The sequence below is a fragment of the Anguilla anguilla genome, chromosome 18 (genome assembly GCF_013347855.1).
Source record: "Anguilla anguilla isolate fAngAng1 chromosome 18, fAngAng1.pri, whole genome shotgun sequence".
In the NCBI taxonomy this organism is placed as follows: domain Eukaryota; kingdom Metazoa; phylum Chordata; class Actinopteri; order Anguilliformes; family Anguillidae; genus Anguilla; species Anguilla anguilla.
Window position 1 is genome coordinate 14,718,537 of NC_049218.1, and position 12,864 is coordinate 14,731,400.

Below are 12,864 nucleotides of genomic sequence, written 5' to 3' on the forward strand. Positions count from 1 at the left end.
TTCACTTCATCCTGGTGGCAGAAGAGACAATACAGTCTTACATAATGACTTGCGTTGTGTAAAAAAAAAACAAAAAAAAACATTGCCCGACAAAACGGTTCTGTGAGATTGGACAGGTGTGATAAATAATTTGCACTGGGTCACTCAGCTAAATTGTGTTTTAATGCAGAGAAGTGAAGAACTGCACCATTAATGAACACCGGGTATTAATGCAGAAAGATTGAAAAGTGAAAAGTACACATCCACTCCCGGGGCATGAAATGGCTGTTTGAAGCCCCGCCCTCAGCGGATTTGGAAGGTTTCAGCTGTGAAGCATGTCCTCCTGCCATCTGTTTTCTGCTGAGTCTCTGGGTACTCAGATTTGGTTACTGTGCATGTCTCCCAGGCATGTAGGAGTGGGGTTCCATTTGATTCTGAGAGTCTGAGTGTACGTGTGTAATGGGCTGTGATTCAATGATTCAGTGAGCCTGTGTGCATGATGGTCTGTGAATCAGAGTCTGTGGGTGTGATGGGCTGTGATTCAGTGATTCAATGATTCAGAAAGTCTGTGTGCATGACCGGCTGTGAATTAAAGTCTGTGGGTTGAAAGTTTTGTTTTTAAAGCAAGGAAGGGATGGCAATATTAATATTAACCCGCTTTCACATCACAAATAGCGCCCTCTAGTGTCACAGCAGTGACCCCTACTAGCTCCAGCCTCCAATTCTCACCAGTGTATTACAGCTCCACTATGTGTTTGGTCATTTGTTTTGTTACGAGATCTTTGTAAATATTCTATCACCTTTTTTATGGGCAGTTTGCAAAGTTCCTGAGGAATACCAACTCTTGGAATGAATACCTGGAATACAAGTCTTATGAAGAGGCCATAAAACAGTTCCCATCAAGGGAAACTACTAATGAATCGGTAGTTAAGAAGATTAATAAAACTGCTTTAAAGTAGGGTGAAATTGCCATGAGGTCTACATATAAAACAGCCACCTAAATCATCATTTAGTGACCTCATTAACCAGACGGTTTATAAAGTGGATCCCTTGTGCTATGGACAAGGACTGGACCAGTCACAGATTCAACACTCACAGGGCAGTAGTGTAGTATAATAAGGAGCTGGTCTTGTAACCTAAGGTCACAGGTTGGATTCCCTGGTAGGACACTGCCATTGCACCCTCGAGTAAGGTACTTAACCTGCATTGCTTCAGTATATATCTTGCTGTATAAATGGATGCAATGTAAATGCTATGCAAAAAAAAAAGTTGCGTAAGTCGCTCTGCATAAGAGCATCTGCTAAACGTCTGTAATGTAATAAATATAATGTCTTTGCCTGTATATGCTGATGCATCAGATAAGCTTTTCCCTCTTATAGATAAAAACAGTTCCCATTCAGAAGCCCAAGTGTGGCCAGGTATTAGGTTCTGCCATGATAATCCTTTTATGAGTCAGCCTTGGAAAATGCAGAAGCTTCTCACTGAAATAATCTCATCCCACACGTATCGCATATGCTTATGCCTGAACCATGAAGAATTATATTTTATAAATGACCATTAGTACAGTCTTTGATATTAACCTTATTCATGATTTTTTTTTAGGGCACAGTGTTTTATGTATTTATGAGCTTGGCCTCTAGACACAAATCTCTGTTTATTTTATGTGAATAATTTCGTACTGTTCAGCAAGTTAAAATTAATTATTAACTTAATTATGAATTTAGACTAAGAAATAAGAGGACATATGAAGTCCAATGGTGGAAGCAATTGCTCAATGCTTAATGAAAAACATCTCATGATGTTGTTTTCAAATAAAAATGGTTTATTGCAAATTATAGCACAATAAGAACCAATCATATAATAATGATTAAATTATATCAATACAATAATTAAAAAGAGCTGAAAATAAAAAATGAAATTAATGAATGAGTTCCACCTGGGGACAAATTAAAACTTTTGTGTTTTGCCAAATTTGAATTATGATAACAAAATAATGTGGTTGATGAAAAAAACATTTTAATCAAACTACTGGTTTAAGCTTCTTGTGAATATCACTGGAGAATTTGGAATTGTACATGGCCATGATGCTGTTAACAGAATAGTACTATGAAGGTATTTGTTTGAAGTTCAACATATTATTTGAGCTCCATTGTTATTTCACCTCTGACACTAGCGTGCAATCAGAAGTACAGGCTACACCCTCCAATCTGGCTGCGTTTTGTTCGCGAGAGAAGTTTCCGTGCGAATGGGAGGCAGGGATTTTTTGAATGGATCTTTTCATTTTAATCAACCGTCCAACATTTATGTATAATATCTTATCTGTGTCTGGGTGTGAGAGACAGAGAAAGAGAGAGAGAGAGATTGTGTGTGCATGAGCAGTAATGAAGGTTAATAGCACAGAACTCTCAGAGCAGTAATGAGGGTTAATAGCACAGAGCTCTAAGAGCAGTAATGAGGGTTAATAGCACAGAGCTCTAAGAGCAGTAATGAGGGTTAATAGCACAGAGCTCTAAGAGCAGTAATAAGGGTTAATAGCACAAAGCACCAAGAGCAGTAATGAGGGTTAATAACACAGAGCTCTAAGAGCAGTAATGAGGGTTAATAGCACAGAGTTCTAAGAGCAGTAATGAGGGTTAATAGCACAGAGCTCTAAGAGCAGTAATGAGGGTTAATAACACAGAGCTCTAAGACCAGTAATGAGGGTTAATAGCACAGAGTTCTAAGAGCAGTAATGAGGGTTAATAGCACAGAGCTCCAAGAGCAGTAATGAGGGTCAATAGCACAGAGTTTTAAGAGCGGGAATGAGGGTTAATAGCACAGAGTTCTAAGAGCAGTAATGAGGGTTAATAGCACAGAGCTCTAAGAGCAGTAATGAGGGTTAATAGCACAGAGTTCTAAGAGCAGTAATGAGGGTTAATAGCACAGAGCTCTAAGAGCAGTAATGAGGGTTAATAGCACAGAGCTCTAAGTGCAGTAATGAGGGTTAATAGCACAGAGCTCTAAGAGCAGTAATGAGGGTTAATAGCACAGAGCTCTAAGAGCAGTAATGAGGGTTAATAGCACAGAGCTCTAAGAGCAGTAATGAGGGTTAATAGCACAGAGCTCTAAGAGCAGTAATGAGGGTTAATAGCACAGAGCTCTAAGAGCAGTAATGAGGGTTAATAACACAGAGCTCTAAGAGCAGTAATGAGGGTTAATAACACAGAGCTCTAAGAGCAGTAATGAGGGTTAATAGCACAGAGCTCTAAGAGCAGTAATGAGGGTTAATAACACAGAGCTCTAAGAGCAGTAATGAGGGTTAATAACACAGAGCTCTAAGAGCAGTAATGAGGGTTAATAGCACAGAGCTCTAAGAGCAGTAATGAGGGTTAATAGCACAGAGCTCTAAGAGCAGTAATGAGGGTTAATAGCACAGAGTTTTAAGAGCAGTAATGAGGGTTAATAACACAGAGCTCTAAGAGCAGTAATGAGGGTTAATAGCACAGAGTTCTAAGAGCAGTAATGAGGGTTAATAACACAGAGCTCTAAGAGCAGTAATGAGGGTTAATAGCACAGAGCTCTAAGAGTAGTAATGAGGGTTAATAACACAGAGCTCTAAGAGCAGTAATGAGGGTTAATAACACAGAGCTCTAAGAGCAGTAATGAGGGTTAATAACACAGAGCTCTGAGAGCAGTAATGAGGGTTAATAGCACAGAGCTCTAAGAGCAGTAATGAGGGTTAATAGCACAGAGCTCTGAGAGCAGTAATGAGGGTTAATAGCACAGAGTTCTAAGAGCAGTAATGAGCTCTGGGCCTCGTGCCACTGCTTCATCTGCTGAGGCTTCTTTTATGCGTCTGTTCATTTTATTCAGCTTCTATTTCTTTAAGCTGCATTAATTATTCAAGCACCCGGTGTGTGAATCAGAACGACCTCTTTGGTACACTATCCTGGGCCGGAGTTTAATCAGGCTTTGTGCTCCAGCCAAGGCCCTGTTGAGATGGCTGCTTAATGTGCAGTGAAACCGAGTTAGCGGCAGGGCAGACTGGCTATAACGCTCTGGTCATACTGCAGACTCCTCTCAGCTCACACACATCCACACCCTACCCTGCTGGGCAAAAGAATGGCTTTGCAGCACCAGAACGCCCCTAACCTTGTCTCTGTAGTGGCTCACGAGAGAGCAGGTTGCAGGTTTGACTGTGACACTGTGACACACCCGTTAGCTGTGTGCGCGGCTGACAGGGAACCACCATTATTTGTGCCCTTCCGCAAATGTCCCATAAGTCATAGCGACCTCAAGTGCTTTTCATTCATTGTGGTGTCCAGCCATCGGTCATTGAGTGGAACTGAACCGCCTGTCAAAGAGGAATATGTGGGCTTCAACGACAGCCTGACAGGATGCGATAGGTAAACTTCTCCGCCTGTGTTTTTAAGCAGCCTGTAACTGGAGATTAAAACGGTGTTGATAAAGCACTGGCTCTTCTATCTTAGTCTTGTTAATGGGGAGGGCTGTTGCTGAATTAAAATGAGAACATAAGCCATTAATCATTGGTCTCTTCATTAATAAGAATTTACATGAAAGCGTGAACCCCAGTAACTCAAAGCACATACAAACACATCACAGTCAGCTGACATGTACACAATACTTTATCTTGTACATATGAAACATCCTCCTGTTTAAAAAAAAATGCCCGATCTTCATTTTTAAAAATTTTCTCTCAATACAGCCTTTCTCGGTTCATCCAATTGCAGTAACATTAACAGAACTTTTTATTCACATAAAATAGAAAACCAGAGGAAAATTACACTACAGCGTATCATCCATTTCCAGTTTTTTTTTTCGTCATAATGCAGCAGACACTGTTTAAAAATATATTTCATTTTGTATTTTTCCCCACAGTTTCATTTTTTAAAAATGCGCCGCTCAGTGCGACCGTGAAGGAGGCTGCACTCTGGGTCTGGACTGATTCCCAGACGGGGTTTGGGTGCCATTTCGGGCCCAGTCTGGTTCCCTGGCGGGGACGGTTACTGACGCCCCCATCGCAATCCGCCGGTGTCACGTGTGCTCGCATGCGGTCACCTCCGGCAGGGGGGGTCCGGTCCTGAAGCATCACGCGTGTCGGTGGGGGCATGGGCCGGCCGTGGGGGGCAGAGTTTTTCTGGAGCTCCATTCCGAACGCGGGGGGCGCGTTGTGCAGCTGTCTCTTGTACTGCACAAAGCTGAAGACCTTGAGGATTATGGCCAGCACGTTCTTCCCCATGAGGATCCCCGACACCCGCACGTCCTTGTAGAAGACCAGGTTCCCGCCACGGATGAGCAGCGTGATGATGTTGATGGTGACCAGGCTGAGGATGGGGTACAGCATCATCTTGTGGGGCACGATGTTGACACCCTGCATGCTGATCTCGCTGAGGGACACGCAGGGCAGGATCAGCAGCAGGATGTAGCAGTAGAAGAACATCAGCCCCTCAGCCCACAGGGGGAGCCCTTTCTTCTGCGGCTCCCACAGGTTGGCCTGGATGTCCAGGATGTCCAGCAGGTCCACCACCACCCAGAAGAGGCGGTTCCGGATCTCCTCCCGCTTCTTGAAGGCCCGCACGTACTCCATGTGGTCGATGGCCACCAGGATGACGAAGAGGACGGGGATGAAGATGGACAGCACCAGGGTGAGCGTCTTGCGGGCGATGGTGTCCAGGCTGGAGCGGTCAGCCTTGTAGTTCTGGTAGATGAAGTAGACCTTGATCTCCAGGACGAAGACGTAGAGGAACCAGAGGATCATGGCGTAGCCGCGCTTGGCGGTCCGCACCTCGGCGCCCACCCACACGGCCACGTAGCGCAGGACGATGAGGAAGCAGACGTCGCCCACCAGCACCATGATGCAGATGCCGATCTTCCGCGAGCCCTGGTTCTGCTCCACCAGGTAGGCGTCCATCAGCGCCATACTGCTCACGATCAGCATGGTGGACAGGCACACGTGCGGCTTGTTGGTGGGCGGGGGCGGCACCATTCTGACGGAGGAGGTGCGGGACGGGACGAGGTCGGGGGGTCGGGGGGTTGCCGCGGTGAAGGTTCCTTTGCGGCCGGACAGATTGGTGCAGAGGACGGGACGATCAGTCGGTCACGGCCAGCCGGCGGTTTTGGCGGTACCCTCCATTTCTCCGGGCGGGACGCCCTGAACAGCGAGCTGGCTCCAGGGGCGGACGGTGAGTTTGGGCTCCGGGGAGGAATCTGCAGGGTGTGCAGCCCCTCCGCTCTTAAACATGCCGCGAGCTCGGCGCCCGCGCTCGCCCAGCGCTCAAACCCGCAGCCGAGCGCGCGCACCCGCGGCTCCGGCCAGCCGCCGGCATCGCTAACCGCATCAAACGCAGGCGCGGCGGCTCAGACGCACAGCGCTGCCAGCCGGTCGGCGACGGAGAGCGGCGGTGCGGAGCAGGCTGGCGGGGTGCGGAGCAGGCTGGCGGGGGTCCGGCGCGCTCACTCCTCTCCCCCCTTCCGCTGTACCCTGGCAGCGATCGCGCGGCTGCCCGTGAACCGCGGCTCCGAAAGTCCCAGAAGCCTGTAATCCATCAGCCGGAGTCACCGGAGAGAGCCCAGAGCATCCTCTCCCCGGAGCGCGGGGGCGTTAAATCCCGCGGCGGAAATTTATGCCATCCATGCAGAAAGAAGCCGGTGAGAAAGCAGAGAGAATGAAATCCACCTGCAGTCTCCGCATCGTGGGGATCCGTTTGGCGGATTAGAAAGTTTGCTTCTGATATTATTACAGAGAGAAAAGGAGGGGTTTTTTTTTTTGTTGGTGCTGGAGAAGCTGAACCCAAACTGACAGAAAGAGAGAAGAAAGTGAATAGAAATTCAGCCTCTTCACAGAATCCGGCTGCTTTTCAGACAGCGTGCAGCGTTCTCCATGTGCCGGCAGGTGCGTGTGTTTGTGTGTGTGCGCGCGCGCATATGTGTGTGTGTGTGTGTCCCTGGGTCCCCTCGGCACTGAGCGAGAGGCTGGCTGCTCTCATGACACTCTCTCCCCAAGGATCTCCCCTTGTGACAAACAGGCAGTGCTGAGAAAGTAGTGGGAGCAGTCCTCTGGTCGGCGCAAAGATCAGCGTCCTCTGGCCAGCGCAGAGATCAGCGTCCTCTGGACTCCTGGTCTGCAGCAAGATTACTGCCCTTCTGCACACACTCAACCCCCATGGGTCTGCCCTGGAGGGAGAGAAAGACGAGAGGGGGGGGCGGAGAAAGGGAGAAAGAGAGAGAGGAGGGGGAGAGGAAGAGGGAGAGAGAGAGGAGGGAGGGAGAGTGAGAGAGAGCTCACACTGCCTGTGGCTTCACAGTGAAATCTCTTATTTAGTTTTCTCTCTGTTGTCCTCTCGGTAAAAGCACATGCTGTCTCTGGAGCAGTGCTGAGCAGCCCACAGCTGCAGGGAGAGAGAGAGAGGGAGAGGGAGCGAGTGAGCGAGAGACACAGGGAGAGAGGGGGAGGGGAGAGAGAGAGTGAAGAGGAGAGAGCGAGTGGGAGGGAGGTAAAGAACAGAGTAAAGGGCAGGTGTGAACATTTGTCCAGTATGTGGCTTTGACTGAACGCACAACTCTAACGTCTTTCTCCGTACCCAGGTTCCAGATGTATTTAATTTCCTTTCTGAGGGACACCCCATCAGAAAAGCTTTTTATTTGTGCTTCATTTGCTCCTCTCGGATGAAAGTTGATCAGACTGCAGAGGTGGAAATAAATGTACAAATAAAGTAAATATTCTGCGCAAAAGACTGTTTCCTCCCCAGCTGGCTCTACAGCTGGGGGGGTGGGGGATGACCCACTTTTTTCTCTGTATTGATCTGTGGATCAGGAGCCAGCTCTTCGGAGACAGAGCGATGGAGGACGAGCAGCGAGCAGGAGAAAGGGGGTGTAAAATGTTGGGGTGGGGGTGGGTTGGGGGAGGGGCTGTTTCTGTGGTAGAGAAAGCTAGTTCATGCAGTGAGGGAGGAGTGGTTTGAGGTTTGTGGGCGAGAGAAAGGGGGTGTAAAAAAGAGGGGGGGGGAGTGCAGGGGTTCTTCTTACTGCTAATTAGTGCAGTAAGGAGTGAAGAGTGGGGGGGGGGGGGGCACAACCAAAATGAGACATTCAGGAGGGGGGGGGTGTGACCATCCCTGCAGAACAGTGTTGGCATGTGGGTCCAGAACAGGAACCGTTCATTTCTGTTTTTCGCCATTGCAGCTCCAAAGGCGTCAGAACGTTCAAAACACGCTGGTTTCCTGTGCGTTGGGGGAGCTGAGCTTACGCTACGCGCAAGCCACTCCGTCGAGAATAAGCCTAGCCACGACTCACACACTCACTGATTCAGCTACGCGGCGCTGAGGACTCTGCCATAAACAGAATTAAATATCAAGATGACAACGAGCTCTGTCTCTTCTTTTGCACTTTTTTGTTCCAAGATTTTCTGGAAGTTCTGCAATCGTTGTGGAGCATTTAAATGCAGCATACAAGTTTAGTGTTTAATTTTTCTCCCTGCGTATAATAGAGTATTGGCAGTTCGGAAAGAGTGCATTGCTGTAATAGTGTAGTGCTCATATAATTCAGATAGACTGCAAATGGAGAAAGGACAGAAAATGGTGGTAGATATGATATTAAAAAAACAGCTGAGTGGGAACCTCGCTGTACGGAGTGAAAGTTTGAGAGGCTCTCAGTGTGTCTGTAGCTTGGGTGCAGTGTGCAGATATGGTGTTAGTCTACACTTACAGTAACAGCACAGGCAACTTACTATGCAGAACTGGGATAAAAATATGTAATGTGGTGGATGTGATTTATGATGATCCGTGTATGGATATGTATAATGCACTTGCCCACATCACTGTGCCATTAGTACTTTCAGCAGCAGACTGGTGTCTCTAAAATGTGCTGCTTTTCTACGCAAGATTAGGTCGTGTCACATTATGTTGAGTACAGCAAAGGAAACATAGTTTTGCTTTTTGATATGATTAAATTGACTGTGTGTGAACTGCATTTAACACAATCACAGATTTAATTAAACAAAAAGGTCGTCCACTGCAGCTGGGTGATAATTATTCAAAGTGGAGAGCTCGCTCGTTTCAACGAACAATGTCCCACGGTCACTGCTGTAGTAACTGACTCAGAATAAAGCAGGAAACAGCATGTCCCACGGTCACTGCTGTAGTAACTGGCTCAGAATAAAGCAGGAAGCACTACGTCCCACGGTCACTGCTGTAGTAACTGGCTCTGAATTAAACAGGAAGCAGTACGTCCCACAGTCACTACTGTGGTAACTGGCTCTGAATTAAGCAGGAAGCAGTACGTCCCACGGTCACTGCTGTAGTAACTGGCTCAGAATAAAGCAGGAAGCAGTACGTCCCACGGTCACTGCTGTAGTAACTGGCTCTGAATTAAGCAGGAAGCAGTACGTCCCACGGTCACTGCTCTAGTAACTGGCTCAGAATAAAGCAGGAAGCAGTACGTCCCACGGTCACTGCTGTAGTAACTGGCTCTGAATTAAGCAGGAAGCAGTACGTTCCACGGTCACTGCTGTAGTAACTGGCTCTGAATAAAGCAGGAAGCAGTACGTCCCACGGTCACTGCTGTAGTAACTGGCTCTGAATTAAGCAGGAAGCAGTACGTCCCACGGTCACTGCTGTAGTAACTGGCTCTGAATTAAGCAGGAAGCAGTACCTTATTCTTTGATCTCTGATTCTCCCTGGGAGGAAATCCTTTTTGTATAAAGATCTAAATGTCAAACTCTAACACTTACGTCTCACAGGTCTGTTATTTATCTCTATGGTGTCTCATTTTAATCTCCGATCTAATAGCTCATGAGGCCTGGGCATTGGGAAGTGATCCTCTATACCATCTTTCTCACAGATTACAACATCCGCCCCGAGAGATTAGTGCTAGTGCTCATTGCATTCTGCTGGTTCAGCACAAGATCATATTATCTTTGTATGATGGCAATACATGATTAAAACACATGAATAGTTAGACGGATAATGTTTTATTCATACCATGATGATATATCCGCCAATGCAAAGGAAATCGAGAAAGTTTCAGCGGTTTTGCAAGCAAATTTCTCCTTTTATTAGACACACTGCTTGTTGCTGGGTACAGAGGTGGATGAGCAACACCATTGATTTTTATCAAAATGTAGGTTTTTTTTTTTTTTTTCCCCAACATTGTTTTTGTTAATAATTGTAATTTATCTGCTTTGAGAAAAGCTTGTTTGTTGTATCTACTGGATATTTATGTGACTTTATGCGAATCGAGCAAGGCACCCCTGAATGATCGGGGCTTCTGTTTAAACTGAGTTAGCATGTGGCGTGCCGCCATCTTTTGCCCATTGAATCTGGAGCGTGTATTGAGATTGATATGGAAGCTCTCAGGAAGGGCTATGAGATGTGGATAAATGTGCTCATTTCCCTGATCAGAATTAGACTGCTGCGGCTGGAGGAAGCGGTTTCTCCTCTCTGCGAAGGATTAACGTTTCAGTCCCCCCCCCCCCACCGCCCATATTCAGTCCCGGTCATGATAAATTAGTCATAATTCCCCGTCAGGAAACCTACTGACTGTGAGAGCACATCTGTTTGAATTAAACATGCTTAAGATTGGTGGATGAGCCCGATTCTCATTTGTCTTAATTACGAGACTCGTGTGTCTTAGAATCCACTAATGCCCTGAGAGATCGATGAATTATGAATAAAAAGCATAATGTAAGGAGAATAAATGCTGAGGGCAGAATGGATTGCCCTTTTTTCTTTCTTTTTTTTGCCCCTTTCAAGTGCGGAGTATTTCCATGCAGCATACTGTATCTGGGTGATACTCAAACAGGGAAACATTTAGAAAATGTTTAGAATATTTAACGTATTTTACAGTTCATTTCAGGTCATTCATATGGCGTGTCTGCATTTATTCTGCATTTTTTTTTAAAAGATGTTAAATGGCTCGTTTTTGCATGAATTCCAGTCAGGGGTTGGTTGTTGCCCCTTGAGTCAAATCTGAATCCAAAATATGCGTATCCCAGCATGCACTACCACTGAGCAACCGTCCCAGCCAGCAGCAGCTGCAGAGTCAGCAACTCTGGTTAAAATAAAGGCTGTAATTAATGTGTTCATGGTACACCACAGACATTCAATATTCAGATAAGCACCGAGTCATGTAAATGAATTTAATTTGCACATGTTGTTTTAGTAATAATAATGAACTGCATTTATAAAACACCCTGCTCTGCCTTTTTCAGGGCAGTCAGAGCACCTTCAGCAGTGTGGGAGGGGCGTGGCTGGTGTAACGGTGTAAAGGTACAAGCATGCAGGGGCATGATGGGAAGGTCACATGGCACAGCTCCTCGGTGACCCACACAGCCTGAAACTGCAGCCGCCATTAAATTTTTTTGGGGGGTGGTGGTGGGTTAGGGTTTCTGTGCCGCAGAAAATGAAATTAGTGGAATTAGCATGTTTGGAAGACGTTTTTGAATAATTTCAATCACAATATTATTAGATAATACAGCATAAGTTGGGTAAAAACAGCAAGTTATATGTCCACAAATGCTGAGTAAAAAGTGACTAGTTTCAGAAAGAGGCAGACCCCAGTCACGTTATCTGCTGTCCCATAGTCATGTCACCTGATCGGTCAGCCGCAGTTATCCGTCACATGGAATATAAAAGCGATTCCATGGAGAGGACACGTTGCTGCTTTCTGAATCTGTGATTGAAGTCTGGCCTGAAATGACAGGGCCCTTCGGTTGGCGGGTCGGCGGGTCAGCGGATCAGCAGGTCGGCGCTGAGTGAAGCTGATGAGGCCTCCGCTCTGCGAGCTTCCTGCTGCTGTTTGAACACACATTGAGCCCACACTCCCTGTTTTTAGGAAAATGAGGTGAGCTGCAGTTCCTCCGCCTCGGTGTGCAGTGAAGTGTGAGAGCCAAATGCGGCTTTAACGCCCCGTTTGGCCTGAGGCGTCCTGCCCGGCTGCTGGGAAGTTTCCGGAAAAGTCTTTCGGTTCTTGCTGTCTGAGAGAGAGAGCAGCTTAGCTGAGATCTGTGTGGCTTTATTCACTCTCACAACCTTCTGAAGAAAATGATGCCGGAGCTAAGAGAGCTTCGGTTTTACTTTACGTGAGAGTAGAATCGAATCTCTGCTCAGAACATAGAGGGCGGTTGATGGTGTTTTCATAAGTAAATGGACCTGAATGTGGAATATGGGAAAGATAGTGTAGAAAGTGAAACAGGTGTGTTCAGTGGAAACATGTATGTTCAGTGAAAGAGGTGTGTTCAGTGGAAGCACATGTGTTCAGTGAAAGAGGTGTGTTCAGTAAAACAGGTGGGTTCAGTGAAGCAGGTGTGTTCTGTTGAATCAGGTGTGTTCAGTGGAAACAGGTGTGTTCAGTGGAAGCAGGTGTGTTCAGTGGAATCAGGTGTGTTCAGTGAAATAGGTGTTTTCAACAGAAGCAGGAGCTTTCTGTGAAAAAAGTGCGTCTGTGGCAGAATGATAAAATTATTGGCTCTGTAGAAAAGTCTCCCTTTTTCTTCATAACAGCGTGGACCTCTTTTGAATCATTTTGCATTCCTGTGGGTGAGATCAGATGTCAGATTTATTATTACTGTTGAAAACGATGCAATCAGCCTGACAGCCTGGCTGTGGCACAAAGTAAGTCTGGAAACATCACAGCATAGAACAACATCTCATAAATACAACAAAAGCAAGTAAACATATCCAGATAAACATGCTGTACAAAGCTGTGGAAACTGCATCATATCACTCGTACCCGCTGTTTGTTTGCACATCCAGTTTTGTCCTCATTTTGCCCTTTTACTGGATATTGTTGCTCACGCTCTGTATGGTCCTGATACTACAGCTGTGGCTTGTTCTGATTGCTTACAATTTGATTTGTATGGTGATGTCATACTCTCTGTGTGGGGGTTTT

General features: G+C 46.3%; 1 protein-coding gene and 1 pseudogene across 2 annotated transcripts in view; one reads left to right on the forward strand and one right to left on the reverse strand.

The window, feature by feature from the left end:
- The window catches only part of LOC118218189 (phosphofurin acidic cluster sorting protein 1-like), a 129,594-nt gene that overhangs the window by 36,620 nt on the left and 80,110 nt on the right, over positions 1 to 12,864 (forward strand). The window contains exon 1 of one of the 2 annotated variants that reach the window (XM_035400674.1): positions 6,778 to 6,871. The exons of the other annotated variant lie outside the window; for it this stretch is intronic. The gene's annotated coding sequence lies outside the window, so the exon portion shown is untranslated. Of the gene's footprint in view, positions 1 to 6,777; positions 6,872 to 12,864 lie in introns of those variants that run through there. 2 annotated transcript variants of the gene reach the window in all.
- On the reverse strand, positions 4,869 to 7,371 carry LOC118218191 (annotated as a pseudogene).